This window comes from Pleurodeles waltl, chromosome 9 (genome assembly GCF_031143425.1).
Source record: "Pleurodeles waltl isolate 20211129_DDA chromosome 9, aPleWal1.hap1.20221129, whole genome shotgun sequence".
In the NCBI taxonomy this organism is placed as follows: domain Eukaryota; kingdom Metazoa; phylum Chordata; class Amphibia; order Caudata; family Salamandridae; genus Pleurodeles; species Pleurodeles waltl.
In genome coordinates, this window is record NC_090448.1 from 373259801 (window position 1) to 373277550 (window position 17750).

Genomic DNA, 17750 nt, shown 5'->3' on the forward strand with positions numbered 1-17750 from the left:
GGGACTGGGAGTTAGTCAAATTAACAATCATGGTTTGTGGGGATGTGTGCAGCCTTAAAGGTATTGCTAGATGGGGAAAAGGTTCAAGGATGACTATAAAAGTAACATGAGCAGCAGGAATACAATCCTGAAAAGAGTGAGGGATGCCGTAGTGATGTGAAAATGTAGAAATTATTTATGGTGCAGGGTTGCTGAAGGTTGTGCAGGGTGAGGAAGTGACAGGGCTAAAGAGGAACTATCCAAAACCATAAAGTAGTCCCTGCAGACAGCAGTGCAGGAAGCATCCCCTGCACCACTGGTCAACCCAAGGCTTTTGTACATCTGTAAGGTAAACAGCACCCAGCCTCAATTATACTGCAGAGCTCACTCATTTTATAGGATGGGGCCTTCTCTTTGGATCATACCATTGAGGGCAGAGGTACAGCTGCACTGCTAGACTTTGGAGACTTTGTTGGTAGCTGGAAGGTGATGTAGTTCTAAAAGAGGTGATGTGTCATCATAGTAGGTTTAAGAGAGGGAGTTGTGGAATAGAGTCCAGGATTCGAGACTGAGCATATGTAGGAGATACTATTGCAGAACTGATTCATAATTGTTGGTCTTCCTAGGAAGGCAAGCCATTTTTTTGTAAAAGTAGGGGTTCCAACACCCCAGGTAAAGTAAAGATCTGCTACTTAAACCATTTATAAGTGCTGCCAACCAGGAACCAGCCCGTATCAATCACTTTCAGAGAAATCGGCCTGCAGAGACAGCCCAAGTCGCCCTTCCTTAAACATGTATTGCTTTTGTAAAAGTTGCAATCGTGTGGCACACTGTGGCACCCTGTGAGTTGGTAGGTGTTCTGTGCTGGTAGAGGATTTTGAAGCCAGAGCGGAGTGTTCAGTGCTTTAAGTGAGACCGTTCCTGTCTGGTGTCAGACGCTGCAGTAATTTAAAAATGGATTTGAAATGGGTTTTATTGGGCCCCATCTTCATGTCCTTAACTTTACAGGCAAAACACTGTTTTATCAACAATGTCTAAAACACCCTTGGGGTGATTCATGTCAGCTATGCATCCCTGTTTACGTTTCAAGTTTTATTTCATTGTGCTTTTCCTAAGATTATTTGCTTTTTCCAGATGTTGTGTTTCTGTAGTTTTTTAAGCAACATTTGACTCTTATCTAGTGAATACTGTGATCTGAGTTGCCTCAGGTGTCTGGGTGAGTTTAGGTTGTGGGTGAGTATATATGAAGGGGCATGATTGAGAGATAAGGAGCTGAGGCTGACCGGAGTGCCTGTTTCTCACTAGGCCTGTCAGTGAGTCATAAATGTGGGCAGGCCACATGCACATTCAGTCTTTGGCCTCTCTGCAGAGAACACTGAGCGATGGTCAGTCGCAACTGTTGAAATATAGCCAGCACCGAAGGAAAATAAAATGTAGTGTTTTCAGGTGAGTATGTTGGCTGTGTCTTTGGGGAGGAGTGGTGAAATGGAGGAGATGAAAGGATGTGGTTGCAGATAGAGCGAAATAAAAGACAAGTTGAAGAGGAAAATAAATAATTGTATTGTATTGTAATGTATTTATATAGCGCTCACTACCCCTGACGAGGCGTTGAAGCGCTTTTCGGCGAGTAGCACGCTACTCCGGAACCCAAGAGGAATTAGTGGTGGATTATTATAGGGAAATATGAGTTCAGTTTTAGTATTTTTATGAGTTAATTTGAGCAGAGGATATGTGAGTTTATTATTTGGATCTACTAGAGTAATGGAGGGATAGAGGGAAGAATCTAGAAGTGTTAATTGGGAGTTTATAGTAATAGGATGAGGCTTGGGATGAGTAAAGGAGAGATGGAGGAGGGAAGAGTCTGTGGAAAGGGTTAGGGAGATCATAGTAGCAGGAGGTGTTTTGGATGAGTCGAGGGGAGATACACGAGGGAGAATTTATTAGGTTTGTTTGGGAGATCATGGTAGTAAAGTGAGATTTGGGTGAGCTAGATGTGGAAGAGGAGGGAAGAGCTTAGACAGGGTTATTTTGAATATGAAAGTAGTAGAATTGGTTTGGGGTGAGTCAGAGTGGGGATGGAGGTTAGATTGATAGAGACATGACATATGGTGATGGGTAGACACAGTAAAGCTTCAAAGAGAGTAAATGTATATTATGTTTATTTATTTATTTATAATTATATATATATATATATATATATATATATATAATAATATATATATATATATATATATATATATATATATATATATATATATATATATACACATTTGTAAATAATTTTATTTTTCCTTAATTTATTTTATCCATTACTATTATTATTTCTTTATTTAATTCTCTTTATTTTTTAACTTTAATTTACTTATTTATAATTTGAGTTTTATTTATGCATTTTATTTTATTTATTTTTATTTATACACACACATATACACACACATATATATATACACATATGTTTATATATATTCACATGCATATACATATTTAATCGTGGGCAAATATACATTTGGTAAACAGGTTTAAAGAGTATATGTGTAATTTATTGTTATGACATAGTAGCAATACATATTTCCTAAAGAACTATACACATCTAGAATAGAATATACACATATTCAGATTAAAAATATTTATCAACACAGGCATACGCAGTCCACTGCTGTTTGAGTATGGTGGTTATGAAGGAAAGAGCCAACTCTTGAGTAGTCTTCTGAAGACAAGATAGTTATCCGTGGATCTTATATTTCTTTGTTGAATGTATTTGGTTATTTTGTTTTTGATAAAAAGTGGTCCTGTTCCATGTTTAGCTTTGAGGGTGATACAAAGCAGCTTGAAGGTGGATGTTCTGGCAACAGGTAACCAGTGTAGTGCTCTCAAGGCAGGGGAGATGTGGACTTGTGGCTTTACATGTAATAGTAGCATGGCAGCAGAGTTTTGAATACGTTGTAATTTTTTCATAATAGATAGAGATGATCCATGGAGGCCATTGGCATAATCAAGTTTGGATAGTCCAAGAGAGATAGTAGCCTGCACCTTGTGTGGAAATCCGAGGTGGGGGAAGATGCATCGCAGAGTCTTCAAGGTGATGAAGCTTGTTTGTGCTAATTTGTCCACTTGAGCATTCATATTTAACTTAGGCCCATATTTATCCTTTTTTTTAGTACCGCATTTGCGTCGCTTTTTGACGCAAACCGGCGCAAACTTACAAAATACAGTTGTATTTTGTAAGCTTGCACTGATTTTGCGTCAAAAAAAGATGCAAATGCGGCGGTAAAAAGTATAAATATCGGCCTTGGAGTCCATGGTAATTCCGAGGTTTTTAACTTCCTTGGATAATTGAGGAGGTGGTCCGAGGTCATCAGGCCAGGCGCACAGTGGGTCATATTTTTTCCAGTCACCACATAGGAGTATTTCCGTTTTGGAGGCATTTAGTTTGAGATTGCTTCAAGTCCTCGACTGATCAACAGCTCTACGGCAACTGAAGATTTGTGAGTTTTCATTGTCTTTGGGGCATTCCAATTTAAGTAGTATTTGTGTGTCATCTGCATAGTTGTAGCATGTGAGTTGAAAATCATTGATCAGTTCTGGTAATGATATCATGTAGATGTTTAAAAGCAAAGGTGAGATGATTGATCCTTGGGGGACCCCGGCTTTTGGGAGATAGGGTTTGGATGAGAAGGGGGAGAATAGATAATATTAGTTCTGTTGTGAAGGTACAATGTAATCCAGTTGAGAGCAGTCTCTTCAATGCCGGCTCCATGGAGTCTTTGAATTAGGGTGTCATGGTCAACCGTATCAAAGGCAGCCGAGAAGTCCAAGAGAAGTAGTTCAGCAACTCCACTGTGGTCGACTGTGTTTTTAAGATCATCCCAGTTTCCTATGAGTGCCGATTCAGTGCCTCTTCTTGGGTGGAATCCAGTTTGGTAGTCTGAAAGTACGGAATTGTCTTCAATGAATTGTGACATCTGGGTGAATGCTGCTCTTTCTATCAGTTTGCCCAGGAAAGGTCCATTTGTGATTGGTCTGTAGTTGTTGGAGTCCTGCAGGTCTAGGTTTGTTTTCTTTAGTAACGGACATATGTATGCCTTTTTCAGGTCTTCAGTAAAAGTTCCTGTAGTTAAAGAGTTGTTGATGATTTTTATTACAGGTGTGTCAGCAGAAGTACATAAAAGAATGTTCTTGAAGATGTGTGGTGGACAAGGGTCAGAAGGGCAACCGGAAGGCCTGCTTACTTTGACCAAATCCATAAATTCATCTTGTGATATTTGGTTGAAGGACTGTAGAGGCTGGGTTGGTTTATTCTTAGAGGGGATTTTAGAAAAGGTGTTGGCGCTGATGGTGTTCTTCTGCTTTAAATAGGAGTTCAATGTGTCTGCCTTGGTTGTGTAATGAGTTGCCAGTTTCTTTGTGAAATCTTGAGTAGTGGGATGACTTCCTTCCATGCATTTAGGTTTTTGAAATTCATTGAGAATTTTATAAAATTCTTTGGTTGCAGATTTAGCATTTTGTATTCTGTCTGAGTAGTAGCTTTTTTTAGCTTTTTTGATTGATGATTTGTATATTCTGTTAAGTTTGTGTAGCTGCAGTTTGTCTTGAATGTTGTTGGTTTTGAGCCAAGTCCGCTGCAACCTTCTGATTTGTTGCTTTATCTTTTCAAGTTCTGTGTTTCTCCAAGGTGTTGGTTTTCTTTTGTCGTGTTTAGTTTTTCTGAGTGGTATTAGGATATCAAAAGCTTCCTGTAGCCAATTATAAAGTTTTGGAACAGAATTAATTGTATCTAGATCTGTGTTGGCTGTTAGTTGTGTTCCTAACTCATCAAAATTGAGTTTGCTCTATGGTCGATAGGTGCATGTATGTAAGTAGTTGTGGTATGTGTTGATTTGTGGTGTTTTATGTTGGAAAATTATCAGATGTGGTCTGACCATGTGATTGGCATGATGTTATGAACTGTAACTAGTTCAGGCTTAGCAAAAATGACTTCTAGGATGTGTCCAGGAATGTGTGTGGGATTGTGTACAATCTGATGTAGGTTCAATGCGATTAGGCCAGTGGTGATAGCTTTTGGGTGGGGCATATTGGGTTTATCAAACCAAATGTTTAGGTCCCCCAAGAATGCATAGGTTTGACTATGATGTAATAAGGTTTGAGACTGCATCTAGAAAAGCATCTGGGAATGTTGAGTTGTTAAGTAGAGGACTGTAAAGGAGGAGAAAGTTACAGGAGGAAGTATGAATAGGGTGGCATCTGGTGGAGAGGACTTCACAACCTTGTATGGCAACGTTGTCTGTTTTACTGAGATTTATTGTTTGTTTGATTATTAATGCCAGTCCACCTCCTCTCTTGCCTACACGGTTTTGTTTGATGGTTTGATAGCCCGGAGGAACGTGAGATATGCAGATGGAGGATTCCAGAAATATGTAGTGATAAAAAGGACCTAAGAGAGTGAGAAACTGCAAAGGAAAGCAGTGTATTAGGGAGGTCAGAAGTAAATGAGGAACTCTGGAGACAACTACCCCTTTCATTCACCTTAGTAATGTTTAATCCACAGTCTCATATTTTCAGCATTGAAACATTTTCCATTCTATTAATTCACAATGAAATCATTGTTACACTTTTATTTGACACTGCTAACAAGCACTGGCAAACCCAACAGGTCTGGCTTGTTTTAAGTGTATGACTATTGTTGGATTTTATGTCTGGGTGCAATAGAAGAACATTGACAGAGAGGCACCCAAATACAGATTGAGTGGTGGCAAGATGTGTGAAGCACATGATTTTAGTTTCCACGTTTTAAACCATGCCCTTAATTACTTAGGCCACACCTGTTGAAAAGGGTTGATAAGGGTTCCAGTTGTGCTTCTTTGTGCACTCGTCTTTTAGAGACCCCCCTCCATATTTTGCAACTCACTTAAAGTACTGAGGGTGCTGGTGGGTGATGTGTAGAGTTTTAACTGGTGCCATTTTACCAATACGAAGGGCTTTAAAGGGGACGTGGCCAAGGGAGCCAATACGGCAGATGCTTAATCTTGAAGCTCCGCATTGGCCTACCATTCTAATGCCCAAAAGTACAGCCAGGGAGGACATTAGTGCCTAACCTTCAATGCTTGGTGCCAAGAGATCCCCATGGCATACTCTGAGCTATTCTGCAGTGGCGCAGAGAGCATGGAAGCCGGCGCGGATAGGCACAGAAAGTGGAGCTTGGGGAACTCGCTACCGCATCCCCTGGAGCTGAGCGGCCCCTGGAGGTGGTACTGACGTGCTGAGTCATCTGAGATGCAGCAGTGTGTGGCCAGACTAGGCCTGACTGCGACTGTGGTGCGGCGTTGATGCTGTTGGGGCAGTGGGCAGCCAATGGTCACAGTAATAGGCCTGAAGCTGCAACCCGGTCCGAGGTGCAGAGCAGTGGCAACGATCAGGCCAGCTTACTGAATATTGATCCTGGGGGCTAATGAGAACCCCCAGGGACTGCGCAGAATTGAATTGGGGGCCTGTGCAGCTGAGAACAGAAGGCCTATATACTGCAATGGGGAGATGGCAACCAGGCCTGCAGTCGGCAGGGACTACACTATGGGGCACGTGTGAGCAGTACCTGAGACTGGTAGCTGCAGCGTCAGCTGGCACACAATGACCACAAACAGCAGGTGCAAAGTGATCATGAGAGACCGAGGACCGGAGAGGTGGTGCTTTCTCCTGGACAAAAGTGGTGAGGGACTGGGAATGCCCAGGGTCTGGCGACAGCACCGAGACTTCCCTGCACTGCCCCTTAAACTGCTGAGTCAGGGTGAGGACAGGGGATAGTACCATGCACCCACCCTTGCCCCAGAGTAGACCTCCATGTGCTCAGTGTAAGGTACCTTCCCCGACAGGTGAGAATGGACCAGATGCTGTAAAGCACCACTCTGCCTACTGGGGGGCCAGACTTTTTGTGTTTGCCACACTGTAATCCCACGGAGCCACTTGCAAGAAGTCAGTGACAACGTCATTAGGAGTCCTGACACTGAGGTCATACCAAGTCACACAGCTGGCACAGATTATATCCACCTGAAGGACTGGCTGGGGACTGCTGACTGCCTATACCTGACACACAGGAAGGGAGGGATTCATGCCCTAGCGGACCCCTGGGGGTCCCGCTACCCTTGGAGTCAATAGAAGACTGGGCAGCAGGTGGATGACTGCTGGGAGACATCAAGCAGGCCCTTCAACTGAGCACGTTTACAGCGGCATCATACACTGGGCGACTGACCAGAGACTGACGATTGCTGTTATTAACTAGTGACCTCTGTTGGAAAAGTTTGCAGTTTTACAGTGGGACACGGACGGCGTGACCTCACTGACCAGTCCCAAACACTGATCCAAACATGAAGTAGACGGACTGCGGGTGTGGCCACGAGGGACTGCGGATACCTGATACCACGTACGATAGTGCGAGCCACTGAAACACGGCATGGATAAGTCACATGGACAACGCATAACTGCCCATGATGATTCTCAAGACTCATTATCCACCATGACACACATAGAACCGCCCCATGAGGGAATGCAAGATACCCCCAATAAGATAAAAGGGGCCATCGAAGAGTCAAAACCTATGTTACAATAAGACATAGATAAAGTCTCAGCTGGACTGGGCTTGCTGGCTCCCCAAACATCAGAAACTCTCAAGCAGAGTGAAGGAAGTAGAAGCTATAGTAGCCGAATTGCGGCCCTCACACAAAACTGTTAAGGTCCAGATCTCACAACTTGTGGACCGAGCACACCGCCTGGAAAACAGGGCTGAAGAGACTGAAGGGTGTAGCCTTCAGAATAATATCCAAATCCTGGGCCTCACAGAAGGTACAGAGGGGACAGATATGGTAGGATTCCTGGAACCATGGCTGCGCTCACTTATGGGCATGGATCCCCTCACACCCTTCTTTGAGCTGAAGCGGGCACAGATGGGTGTCCGCCCATTCACTGAAGCCGGAATGGCCGCCCAGGCTGGTGGTGGTTACACTACCGGGACCTGCTGCTGCAGCGGGCAAGGACAACGAACCTGGTCAGGGTCAAGGGGGGACAAGCCACCCTGTTTCCTGACTTTGCAGTGGCAGTGCAAAGTAAACAAGCCTCTTTTCTAGCAGTGAAAAAGTGCTCTGCAACTAGGAAATAAAGTATGCCCTGCTATTCCCCTCCAGGCTGAAGATAATGATGGAAAGAATCACGCACTTGTGCCGGGACCCCGACGATGCATGGACATGGCTGGAAAAATATAAAGCAGGAATTGACAGGCCACGGACCAAAAAGACTGCCAAACCCCAACGCAGCAGTAAAAGACGGTGTTCCAGTAGCCAGAACCGACTGGACCAAGTTCGAGACCCACACAGATGCAATCAGGACAGGGGAAAGCATTGGCGCTCCAGGCAGCAGCATCGCTGGCTGAAACAGACCCGTCGGACAAGGACAATGAGAGTGGCCCTGACTGCAACATTAACCTTAGGCTATCTGATTCTGATTCTCTTATCAGTGTTCTAGACAAACTCCAAAATGTAATGCCCCAGTCTTCTGGATACATCATTTAAACTGGTCCTGAATGATCTACTATGGCCTGAAGTGGCTAACTGCACAAACAGAGTGGGTCAAAGGAACTTCAGGGAGCAATTCTCCAGACAATCTGACGGTTTACCCCCCTTCCCGTCTCTTCGATCTTGGCGGGCGGTAATGTTTTACAGTATTTTATTAATGATGCAAACTGTTTGGGCAGCTGGCTGTTGCTGTGATGTTGTTGGGTGGGGAACTGAGATGTTGATGTGCTTTGTTTGTCCTATGTAGAACCTGGGGATGCGCCAGTCGCTGAGTGCCCCAGAGACATGGAGAGCAAATAGCAGTGCTGCACAAAACACACATTACACAGACAGAAGTTGACTGCATTCATCGGCACTGGACGGGGCAAATGTTCGCAACCACTTACTCAGCATTTGCATGTTGGGCATTGATCTGGGTGAGAGCTGGGGTCCCACTCAAAGTGGTAAGAGTTGATGTAGATGATGAGGGTTGTTACGTTTTTGTTGAGGAACGTCTGAATGGTAGGCTGATTGTACTGGGAACAGTATATGCACCCAACCATGACCAGACCTCTTTCTTACACACTTTGTCTGCACAAATGGCCAAACTTACAGGTGACTCAGCCCTCATAGGTGGGGATTTAAACAGTGTCATTAATACTGATCTAGGCCCTTCCGTACCACCACTACAAGGGGCCCTAACACACAAAGTGGCTGCTGGATTGTCGACATGGCTCTTGCACTGGGACATGGAGGATGTATGGCACACCCAAAACCAACTAGACAGAGACTATACCTACTACTCCCACCTGTATCAAGTACATACAAGGAGAGATAGATTTGTCTGTCCTAGAACCCTTAGCGAGCATGTTAGGCACTCAGAATGCATCGGACCACAGTCCCCTCCCATTCCTATTATAAATGGTAGAACCACACCTTCCCATACCGACATGGCACCTACAACCTGCGGCGCTAGAAGATGCAGTCTTTAGAGATGCACTGTCATCCAAACTGACAGAATTCTATACATTGAACTCGGAAACTGCAACACAGAGAGGTGTGGAATGGGAGGCCCTTAAGGTGAGGGAGATGGGGCATTGTATGAGGCAGTCAGTGGGAATCAGGCAAGACCTGAAGCGTGATCTCTGGTGTTTTGAGGACACGTTACATGACCAAGATACCGAACACGGGGAGGAACCCCACAGCACTCCTGGAAACACACAAACTGTATGGTGTGACGCTCGAACGTCTCCATTGCCATGACTATCCAGAGTATATCACAGGGCCCACAAGGAGGAGGGTAAAACAGGGAGACTTCTGGCATTGCTGATCCACCCACATTCGAGGGGAACACCGATCACCCATTTGAAAATGGCTGAGGGCACAGTGTGCTACTCGCCTAAACATATAAATGCAGCATTTCGGGCTACTATCTAACATTGTATGGCCCCCCATGGGAGACACTGCCAGGAGTGCAGGGCTACTTCCTGAGGCAAGTGCAGCCAAGGGTCCTCCCAGAGACGGAACAAGTTCCCCTAGGCACAGTGGAAACTGAGGGGGAGATTAGGCCTGCTATTCCCTAGCGCAGATAAGACCCTGGAGAACAGATGGCCTCCCCCGTGGAGTTTTATAAACTGTTTGTGGGTGCCCTGGTCCCCAGGCTGGCGGAAATGTATACTGAGGCATATGAGAAGGGAATCTTGCCTGCCTCTACTAGGGAGACGCTAGTGATCCCACTGCCCAAAACTTCTAACCGAGATTTCCAACCCCTTTTTATGCTCAATACAGATTTTAAGATTCTTAGTAAGATATTGGCCACTAGACCAGTGGCGGCCGGCAGCTTTAGGAGGGAGGGGGGCGGGCGGGAAGCACACACACACTCAATCTTTCACAAACATTGATTTTAAAAGACCACACACACACTTACCTTCAGCCTCGGAGGTCCCAGGAGGGTTGGAACTGCTGTCTTCCCTCATTGGCTGACCGTAGGTCCCAGCCTCGTCCAGAGTGGGATGGGGTCAGTGAGACTGCTGACCCCACCCCACTCTGTGACGAGGTGTCACTGATGGACACTCGCCCTGGGCGCTTCAGGGCTTACACCTGAAGCGCCCAGGTCAAAGTCAATGGGTGGCGCTTCTCTCGTCACCTAGGGGAGGGCCTCAAGGCACCTTTGCTGAGCCGAGTAGGTCATGCCCATAGGAGATCAGGCAGCCAGGAGTCTGCGCAAATCGCACATGTCTGCTTCTGGCTGCCTGACCTGAACATGAACAGTGTCTGTCAAGCTGACCTTTGTTCAGCCTGACAGACACTCTTCATGAGGGGCAAAAGGTGGGGGGGGCGTGGCCCCTCCTTCCTAAAGCGCGAGCCGTGCCTGCACTAGACTACTACCACATATGCAAGACTTTATCCATAGTGGTCAAAATGGATAATACCCACCCAAACACCTCCCACAACCTCTGCAGGCTTTACTCTGTGATATATGATCATTCCTGCCCCATTGGACTCTGCGGCGTTAATAGTGTCAGTGGACCTAGAAAAGGCCTTTGACACCGTGAGATGGGACTGTTTGGAAGCCACAATGCTCCCTCTGGGACTGGGAGACGCTTGGGTCAAATGGGTGAAACTACCCCATGCTTCCCTATGGTGAGAGTTAAGACGGGGTGACAGATCTCCAATACCTATCATATCCATCGGGGTACCAGACAAGGGTGCCCATTGTCTCCACTACCATTCGCCATTGCTGTAGAGCCTTTGGCGGAAAGGTTTTGGAAGGATGGAGGTGACGAGGGGATACAAATGGATTGGGTGACACATATATCACTATATGTGGATGATCTATTTGCGGGATAGTGAATCCCCCTGCATTTCAGACAAAGCCTGTCGCTCACCATCTTCAGGAAGAACCTCAAGACGTGGCTCTTCAGGTGAGGCCCCTCCCCCCCCAGCACCTTGAGACCCTCATGGGTGAGTAGCCATGCTTTCCAAATAGTGATTGATTGAATCAGCCATCGCCTGGCCCCTGCACCTCCTGGAGGAGTTTGACCTATGTTTTGGTCTTCTCCTCAATTTTAGGAATATATGTGTGTTCCCAGCGATCAAGGACTCCGGTCCACCCACTGCCCGCCCAGTGGACGTAACATGGGTCCCATGCATGTTCAAGTACCTTGGCATACAGATCTTTCACAAAGCGGTGGATCTCAGGGAGGGCAACTTAGGGGAGGCTTACCGCTCCCTACATTCCTGTATTTCCTTCTGGGGCACTCTTAATTGCCCATTTTGGCGCAAATCACTCTATCGAATAAGGTTATGCTCCTGAGGCTCCTTTATTTCTTTGCCAACCTCCCAGTGACAATCCCAGTGTCCTGTTCAAGACTCTCGACACGTTCCTCAGAGAGTTGATATGGGATGGTGGGCATCAAAGTGTTGCACTCACTACCCTTCACCTCCTCCCTCCTACGGGTAGACTGGGGGTACTATACTTTGAACTTCATCACCTCGGAGGTCAATTACAATGGCTCGTGAGATGGCTTAATGACAAAGGCCTGGTGGAATTGGACTGGGACCAGGGCAACGTAGTCTGGGATTTTGTGAACTAAAGGGCAAAATTAAGAACTCCCCGGTTAAGAGTACTGCTGAGTGCTTCCATGGTGGCCTGGCGCCGATCACTTGAGCAAACTGGCACATTGACCCCCTATGCACCTGCGACACCTTTGGTGAGCTTGTCACACGGTGATCTACCCAGCTGCCTCACATAGGGTCAAATGGAGCACTGGTCCAATGTGGGCTTACAAACACTAGGGGACTGTTTTACCCAGGGATGACTGGCATCCTTCGATGACCTCATGGTACAGAGAGGACTTCCAGGAGGCCAATCTCTTAGATATGAGGTGTTTGTCCGGACCTATGGGGAAACATCAAAAAAGAACCGACTACCCATACCGTACTACAAACTGTGTTAGCATCAGGAGAGGGTACTCATCTGATAACCTGGCTGTATAAAGCCTTGAATGGAATGGTGAGTAGGCCATTGGATACCCTTAGAACCCATTGGACAGCTGACCTGGGCACAGATTTATCAGACACAGAGTGGGGCAGGGTGCTAGCATACACACACAAGGTTTCTAGAAACTCGATACTTAAATTTATTCTGTTCAGTTACACGCATAGGACATACCTTACACCTCATAGACTCCGGGCTACATATGGAGGTGACCCAAAGGGATGTCCTAGGTGTTCCACACTAGACGTAGACTTAGGCTACCTGCCCTGTGTAAGGAAATGCCTCCTTGGCATGGTTACCCTCTGACTTTTTGCATTTGCTGATGCTAAGTTTTGATTGAAAGTGTGCTGGGACCCTGCTAACCAGGCCCCAGCACCAGCGTTCTTTCCCTAAACGGTACCTTTGTTTCCACAATCGGCACAACTCTGGAACTCAGATAAGTCCCTTGTAACCGGTACTCCTGGTACCATTGGCCCTGATGCCAGGGAAGGTATCTAAGGGCTGCAGCATGTCTTATGCCACCCTGGGGACCCCTCACTCAGCACATGCACACTGCCTCACAGCTTGTGTGTGCTGGTGGGGAGAAAAAGACTAAGTCGACATGGCACTCCCCTCAGAGTGCTATGCCAACCCCACACTGCCTGTGGCATAGGTAGTCACCCCTCTAGCAAGCCTCACAGCCCTAAGGCAGGGTGCACTATACTACAGGTTAGGGCATATGTGCATGAGCACTATGCCCCTATGGTGTCTAAGCAAAACCTTAGACATTGTAAGTGCAGTGTAGCCATAAGAGTATATGGTCTGGGAGTTTGTCAAATACAAACTCCACAGTTTCATAATGGCTACACTGAAATCTGGGAAGTTTGGTATCAAACTTCTCAGCACAATAGATGCACACTGATGCCAGTGTGGAATTTATTGTAAAATGCACCCAGAGGGCAACTTAGAGTTGCCCCCTGAATATCAATCCGACTACTAGTGTTAGGCTGACCAGTTCCTGCCAGCCTGCCACAAACCAGACGAGTTGCTGGCCACATGGGGAGAGTGCCTTTGTCACTTTGTGGCCAGGAACAAAGCCTGTACTGGGTGGAGGTGCTTCACACCTCCCCCTGCAGGAACTGTAACACCTGGCGGTGAGCCTCAAAGGCTCACCCCTTTTGTTACAGCGCCCCAGGGCATCCTAGCTAGTGGAGATGCCCGCCTCTCCGGCCACTGCCTCCACTTTTGGCGGCAAAGCTGGAAGAGATAATGAGAAAAACAAGGAGGAGTCACCCACCAGTCAGGATAGCCCCTAAGGTGCCCTGGAACCCAGGAAATCAGATTCCTGCAACCTGAACTAAAGAAGAAGGACTGCTGACCTACAAGCCTGCAGAGACGACGGACGATGACAACTGCTTTGGCCCCAGCCCTACCAGCCTGTCTCCTGAGTCGAGAACCTGCAACCAGCGAATTTGTTAATTTGAGGATGTTATTTTTCTGTAGTTTTGTTTTCATTGATATTATACTGTGCATATTGTCAACTGGGTCATTTTCATAAGGTACTGCTTATGGGCAAGAATATTTATTTGGGGTGACTTTTGCCAACTCCTATGTAATACATAACATAAGTTAATTTAGAAATTGGATTTTCTGTGCAAACTATGGTTTAATGCGGCCCATATTGTAGAATTTTGTGAGGATGTTTGTTTGAGTACAGGTTGTGGGTGGGTGTTTATAACTGCCCACAATGTTGAGCTCCAGGCTTGAGAGTGGCAGCAGGGAGGGGTTCTCATAGTAGCTCTCAGTGGGTCATGAAGGTGTCCAGAACACATGCTCATTCAATCCTTGGCCTCTGTGCAGAGCGCACAGGACAATGATGACTTGCCAATAGTAATTGAGATTCTATGCAAAAGTGTGTGAAGATACTGTGCTGTTGAAATATTGGCAAGACAAAAGTAAAAAATGCAGAACTTACAGGTGAATGGGTGCTTTGCGTGCTTGTAGGGATAGTGAAGTGAAGGAGTTGCAAACAGGTACATGCAAAAGCAGAGAGTAAAAAGAGCGTATAGGAAGAAAGAGAGGATGGGTGGAATATGCAGATGGAGGACTTCTGAAAGAAGTGGAGAAAGGTTACAGAGAGGCACTCAACTACTAGTCAGGTGGCATGCTGTGTGAAGAAAGGGATTTCAGTTTACATGTTGTTAGCCCTTAATTACATGGGCCATGCCTCTTGGAAAGAACTCACACTTACTCTTCTTCTGGCCATGCCCTTTTAGCTGCGCCACTTTTTTCATCCCTGCCAGTATGCCAGAATTTGTATTTGAAGATTGGTTAAAAATGGGATTTATCTTTTTTCTCCCAAATCAACATTTAAACATGTAGACCCAGAGTTTCTATGGAAATAGGCACGTGAATTGAATTTGGAAATGTTCGTATTCAAGTACCTCAAACTGCCTATTCCAGACCCCAAAATATGAACAAGCGGCTGGTACTTTTGTAATTAAAAATATGCCGACTGTAGGTGCCATCGGTGATGGTATTGGGACTAACAGCCAAAACTGTGCACATCACGGGAAGTCTCTCGCCTGTGATGAGGGAACTGTTTTTTGGCCAATGACCATCGTCTATTTGCTTCTAAGCGCTCACACGCTTAGCACAGGGAAAAAGTGATTTGCTGAGGATCACACAATGTGACGAAAAATTATAAAACGAATCTCTTCAAACGATACCTGTATGGTTATCTGTATCCTTGGTCCACTCTTTTCCCCTGCTTCGCTGCCCTCGTGGCCAGGTTTGCGCTACAGAAGTGCTTGAAATGATTTAAGATAAATAAAGTGGTAAAGCACTGGATTGCGAGTCTCTTGGTTTTAGGGCAACCAATTTAACAGCAGTCCCCTCAATAGACTGCATAGCTCTTGCACTTCCCTTCGGCTGCTTCAAAGCGCTGGGGGAAACATTGGCATCAAAGGGAAGGTGGAAGTGAGAGCGAAAAGGCGGGAACATCATGGGTCGCCTATTAATTAGATCGGGAAACCAAAACTACAAATATCCGACCGCAAAGAAAATACAGTATTTTATTCTTTAATCTAGTACTGTGCGCGTTTTAAACTGCTAGAAAGAGTCCAAATAGACATCAACGGTATTAATGTGTATTAGCATGAGGACACTGCTATCGCGCCAGGAGCGTGGCTATCATTACCACGGCAGGTGCGGTGGTAGCGGGGCCCAGCTGGTGTGTGCGTCCCATTGCACGCCAATTATGGATGTCTTTCACTACCTAGCCGGGCGAGGGGGGGCATTTTCCTTCCTTACATTAGAGCCGTGGCACCCTCGCGGTGCTCCACAGATGCTTTCCCATGCTTCTCCCGCCCCTGCACCCTCGGCGGCTGCAGGAAGTGTCCCAGGCTCTCCCATTCAGCGGCAGGATGAAGGCCCATTCATGCCTCCCAGCGATGCCGCGCTAGCCCGGCTTATCAGCCCCGCACCGGAGGGCACTACGTTATTTCCAACGTACGAGCCACTTTCCGGCCAGTTATCGCAAGGTAAATAAGAAAGTCGGCCCTGGAAAAACACGGAGTCTCCTGGCATTGTTACCTCCCCGGGACAATGGGTGGCGGCTCCTGTCATCGGCAGCGCTCGCGCCACCCTGATCCCCGGGCACCGGCCGCCGCTCTGGGCTAGCTGCCTCCCTTGAGGAAAGCAAACAAACAGAGCAGGTTGAAGGCTTCGGCCCCAGCCGCGGTGGGCCTGTCTCCGCCGTGTGTTAATTTGATCCTGAAGGCGTGTTAGAGGCAAAAGATGTTGGTGACGTGAGGCCCTGGAGCGCCACAATGGCGTAGCAAAGGTGGCATTGGCCTAGTGCAAGCAAGCAAAACGCCACCTACATCCTTGATTGGTAGTGAAACAAATTGTAAAATGTGGGGTTCTGTGGGACTCTCGCTGCCTTGGGCCATGGAACCACTGCACCTGTTGCGATAGCCACGCCCCTGAATACGTAGCATCACCTGTTGTTCCAGAAGTAACGTGTCCGACTTTTACAGGTGGCCAGGCATAGCAGCTGTTATCCCCGGGGCACTGCCTTCCTCTCAGGTGTCATAAAGGCAATAAAAGGAACAGAAAACCGTTTTTGGCTTTCACTCTTTGCCCTTTCTATGTCCCCTCGGCATAAAATGGCGAACTCCTGCGATTTATGTTTTATAAGTGTTTATGTAGCGCTTACGAGGGCCAAGAGAATCAGACCGTTTAACATTACACAGTATACCGAGGGACACTGGAATCATGCAGCAAGGGTTGGCCAAACTATAGGCAGGGTTGTTAAGTTATGCAGCAATAAAAGAATAAAAATGTGGCAAAATGCAGCACATTTTGTGATAGTGTTGATTCATTATTTTGTCAATTTTACACATTGTAATACTATATGGGTGAAGATTTCATTTGAACCAGTTTAACAAATACAACAATAAACACCTGAAAGATGACCAGTCATCTCTTGGGAAGGGCCTTGCACTTGTCACTACATATTTTAGTAACTTTTGATTTGATTGAACTAGAAACAATTGTTTTGGTTAAAATGTGTAGATTATTCAGAAGATCAATCAATCAATCAGTGCGGGCTGCAGAGGCAGCAGCGGCAGGGAGTGAGAGACGGGGGAGAGTGGGAGTGATGAGAGGGAGAGCGGAGTGAGGGGTAAAAACGAGGAAGAGAGGGAAAAAGCACAGAAAGCGAAAGGCACAAAAGGAACAGCACACAAGGAATAAAAAGCAAGAGGAAAAAAAGAGGAAAGAGGCAGAGTGCAGCCTAGCAGAGCTCTCCCAATAGATAGCAGGGATGAGGCGCAGGCGGAAGCCTGCAGGTGGAAGCCTGCAGGTGGAGGAGGGCCTCGAACTCCTAACAGAGGTCAGAGTTCAGGGACAGAAGGGCTTCACTTGCCAGTGGAGCTACAAGGTGGCAGGGCAGTTTACTGACCAGGTCAGTGACTTTGATGGGTTATGTGGCAAGTACGGCACACCATAACTATAAGAAAAAACCCTTGGTCACAGAATGGCATAATTCCAGTATACTTTAGTATAACTTGTACAGATACAGGAAAGGACGCCAAAACAGAACAAGTCGCAAATTTGAGGTCAGTGAATTTACATCAAGGGAGCAAAGGTCCAGAGACAAAAGCTCATCTTGGATCTTATGTGTATATATATTCAAGTAATCCAATATGACAGAGAAACCAGTCGGCCTAGATTACTCACAAACATTTTCCCTG